We start from the raw sequence: 4663 nt of genomic DNA, 5'->3' as shown, positions 1-4663 counted from the left end.
AAACTCCACAGGAAGAGAGAGTTTTTTATGGTTGTGGCAATTGCTTCCCCTCAGGCTAAAGCTGCCTGGATGGAAAATGTCTGCCTGAGAAAGATAGCTTCTGCAGTGTCAAGGAATGACTCAGCACAAGGATCTTAGTGGCTTCCTTTCCACCTCGCTCCCCAGAGCCACCAATCTCAGACTCTCCTAATACAGCTATAGTCCACTCTGCTGGAGCCCAAGGTAAGTGGCTATAAACAAAATTTAGTGCCTTGGCCCATTAAGAGGTTTCCTGTGTTTCCATCCATCTCTCCCTACTGGACAGAACCCCCAGTGCTTTTCACAGCCGGATGTCATATGGGCACCTTTTCCAGTTCTGTTACTCTGAACTGGGGAACCCAGTTTAGGGTTTAGGCCCCATATTTCTCTAGGGGAAGCCACTACAGCTGAGATATACTTCCAACACTATAGCTGTTGCCTGTGGGAGCTCAGCCATCTCTCTGTGCCTCCATACTTTATACAAGTTTTGATGTGTTCTCCTCTTTGCATTCTGTTATAAGAGTTCTCTTCAACTAGTCTTCAGTTGGTTATGCAGTATTATTTTTCTATATTTTAGTTGTAATTCCATTTTGGTCCTGGAAGAAGGTTAGTGTAGTTTCCATGTAATCTACCACTATCTTGAAATCCCCCTTAACTTAATTATTTTTAAGAAAAACTTTATGCCACATATAAATATTTGCTTTTCTGGAATATGCAGAAATAGTAATATTTGGAAATAACCACTGAATCTGTTAAATTATGGATAAAGTATGAATTGTTTTATTTCTAATTATAAAAATAATGAGTAAAATATCAAAAAATTTTTGTTCAGGGAATTCTAGTAAAAAATAAATAAAAGTTACTAATTTCCCTAATAGAACTCTGGAGGTGACTGTATTATCAATTTTATGGGAAAATCATTTCATTATTATTAATGTGTTTAATTCTCAAAAGTTAGTTGTGGTATTTTTAATGTAAGCTTGTTTGGAAAATACAGGCAGAAGAATATAATTATTATGTGAATTTTATTATCTCTCCATGAAAGCAAAAATAAACAGTAAGAATAATTTCAGATATGAATAAGGACATCTAAGTTCTTTCCGCTCTACAACTAAGCAATTTTTGGCAAGTTGCTTTAATTTTCTGAAACTTTATTTCCACAACTATAAAATAAATAGACTAGAAGTAAATTGTTTCTGACAATAATCTTAAGATATACTCTAAAAAAACATTTCCTTGGTCAAATAAATTTGGAAATCACTACACATTGTATCCCTACAGTATATTTAGAAATGAATACTTGCTTATCTTTATTTATGCCAAAATTTCCCAAAGTAATTTGACCATAGTCCTCTTTCCCATTTTCTTTGTATGTCAATTAACATACTTGGAACAGGCTTGGAGTAATTTCAGCTGATCTACAGGGTGTGCTCCAGATCCCACATTTTATTGTCTTATGTAATTCATGGCAAGAGAATGAAAAGCTGAGTATCCTTCATTTGATAACAAAAATTGGAATCTTATACATGTATTCAACTCTTTTTTATTTTTCTTAATAATATTTTGCCAGTCCCACTTTTTTCATTTTCATTAATACCAAAAGTCATAAATGTTTTGCACACACATAGACCATAATGCTTTAAGTCACTAAGACTTCTGAGGAAGAAGCAAATTACCACTGTTAGGTTAAGCCTTACTCAATTACTAAACAAATTTCAAAAAGCACAAAGAAGACAAATGGCTAAAACCTTAAACATTCAAACTAACCCTTCCCACTTAAGTCACTGTAGCAACTCATTGACCACATTTACACAATAAGCATTTAGTGAAGATGTGTCATATAACAAGTAGCAATACTATGACATTCTCAAGTAATAAAAAAGAAATGCTCCCTTATGTTAAAGGAAATTTTTGTCTAGCAAGAGATGAGATATAATAATATATTAGTAATAATAATGTATTATTATATTGCATATATAATAATAATAGCAAAAAACAATTACTTCCATTTATTAGGTCTCTACTATGTGACAGGCACTATAAAAACCCATAAAACATAGATTATATTGTTGTTTTCAGTTTACAAAGAGGAAACTAAAGCTTAGAGGGGTTAATGATTTCTTCAATGACACATAGTTATCAAAAGACAAAGAGAATTCAGACCCAAGTCTACATGATTCTAGCATCACACTACCTTTCAAATCAGGTTTAAAAATGAATATAGGCAGAAAACAAGAAATTAACAAGATAGGGGAATAGTGATGTGAGAAGAGGCTTAATTGAAAGGACTGGGTATTATAGGAAGGATCAAATCAACATTTCCAGGAGATTGAGTTGATCTTGAGGGGAAAAAAAAGATATCTCTCAGGATTGGAAAAAGTATAGATGGAAGAGTAGATCAGAAATGTGGAGAGAAAGAAGGCTTCCAGACTTATTCTGTTCTTACATGAAGATCTATCAACAATTTCTCATGTTCGCTCTCTCCTAGATACATGTTTGAAGTTGACTTGCCTTTATTATTTAGTGTGAGCCCTAATCCAAATGGGCTCTTGAGTCCTCTCCATGAACTATCAAGCTACCTTATCAGATCAAATATTAGTTTCCATGATTTAAAAAATAAATAAAATTTAAAAAGCAGGGGTAAAATATATCCCAGAATTCCAAACAACAGGAAACTATGTTGCCTAGTTTTATGGGTACCCGTGGGAGACACAGGTCCTCCATCTTGTTGTCAGGGAAACTTTCAAATGCAAAATATTCATTTTTTTTCTTTCTGGGAGAACATCATTTTCTGTTGAAAGCTCAGAGAAAGAGAGCCTTCTATCTAATCTATTTCAAATATAAAGATTTATCTCACTTTGAAAGGAAGTCTTCATTCTTGGTTCCAAATGTTTCCTTTGTTCATTATGGGGACACAGAATCCTACAAATGTGCCAGAACCAGTGAGTGGCAGCTTGGTGCCATTGATGATTACTGTATGTCTTCTCTATGTAAACTTACCTATTTAAAAAAATTGAGAAAAGAGCCCTCACTAACCCTTCATTCCTCTTCCACTTATCACCTTTGAACTTTGTGGGGCTTAAGTAAATTAAAGTATTAGATTCCACCATGACTCAAGGTAATAAAAACCTTCCCCCAAAGCCTTAGATGAACTGCAGAAAATAAAGAGTGTATGTGAATTCCTTAGGTCCATGACTTTGGGCTGTTCAATGGATAGAGAGGCTCCCGATTTAGCACTCATCCAAAGGTAAGCTATGGTTTGGGACTCAAGTATTCTGTGTTCTAGCCTCAGCTTTGCTGCTAATTCATTGTGTGGCCTTAAGCATTTGGAGGGATTGGGTTAAATAGTATTTTTAATATATTCTTCCAATTCAAAGATTCTAGTTTGTAGAAGTGGGAAAAATGAATTATCTGCATTAGTGAAAAACTCAATTTTGAGTGTATGTGTGTTTCAGAATGCAACACACACATCCCTCAAGGACAAAGACAGTTCTTCCTCTGAACACTCAGTGATTAAAGAGTACATACACAAAAAAAGAAATTTGTTCATAGAAATTACATTAATAAGTTATATAGTTTAAAAGGTCTAAGCTATGTGCATTACAACATCACCTCAAGTCTATTCTATAAAGTGACAAAAATCCATACACACTGGTTCCCTCTGAAAGAGTCACAATTACCCAGGAATTACATGTCAGAAATTCTACACCTCTGGATGTCTGGGTCATTTGCTGTGGCAACCCCAGACCTTTGCACTCTGACTATAGGACTCTGTGCCCTCTTACTTTGTAATAAGAGGAAGCATATATAGTTTTGCAACTTAGGGAAGGTCTGGGACTCAAGAAGTCCAATAAATGTATCCAACACTTACAATATTATGGAATTAACACTTTACCAAATTAAAGAGAAGACTTTTTTTATTTATTATTTTCTAATAATGATGCAATATTTGGGTACAACTATTCCTACTTGCACATTTGCTATGTCCTAAATACATAAGCCTTTGGGAAAATCCTGGCCTGAATTTAGAGATAAAGACAAGCTGACTGAAAAATGATGACAGAGTGAATGGAAGTTACACAGACCATTTCCCAGGACCAAACTGGAATTACAACTAAAATAAAGACAAATCATCTGGAAAAACCAACTGAAAAGCAGCTGGAGAGAACCCATATAACCAGAGACAGAAAGAGGACACCAAATCGTGCCTGGAAGAAACTGTGGAGGTGCAAGAGGGGGAGCTAGGAGCCCACAGACAACAGCTGAAGGCTGTTTTAACTATAAGTGGTTCCTGCTGAGAAAGCAGGGGTTTTAAAAAGCACCAAATCAGCTATAGGCACTCACCTTGGGCTCCAGCAGAGAAAGGGTGGACTGAACTGGAACTATGTGAAGAGTCCAGGGCTCCTGGCTCAGGAGAGAGCTGAAAAAGAGGACACCAGAAGTTTTATGCTGAATTACTCCCTCTTAAGACAGTAGCCATCTTACTCAAAAAGTCTCTTCCCAGAGCCCCAAGGAAAAGCAACAGCTTTTCCCTCAGGAATTCAGCACTATCAAGCCAGGCCAGATAAATGCAAATTGAGGCTCATTAACATGTAGAGTCTGTCAGCAAGCAAGTGCCTGACCCACAGGAAATCCCCTTATACCT

Source organism: Molossus molossus, unplaced genomic scaffold (genome assembly GCF_014108415.1).
Source record: "Molossus molossus isolate mMolMol1 unplaced genomic scaffold, mMolMol1.p scaffold_m16_p_1, whole genome shotgun sequence".
Taxonomy (NCBI): domain Eukaryota; kingdom Metazoa; phylum Chordata; class Mammalia; order Chiroptera; family Molossidae; genus Molossus; species Molossus molossus.
Note: the sequence above shows the minus strand (reverse complement) of the source record.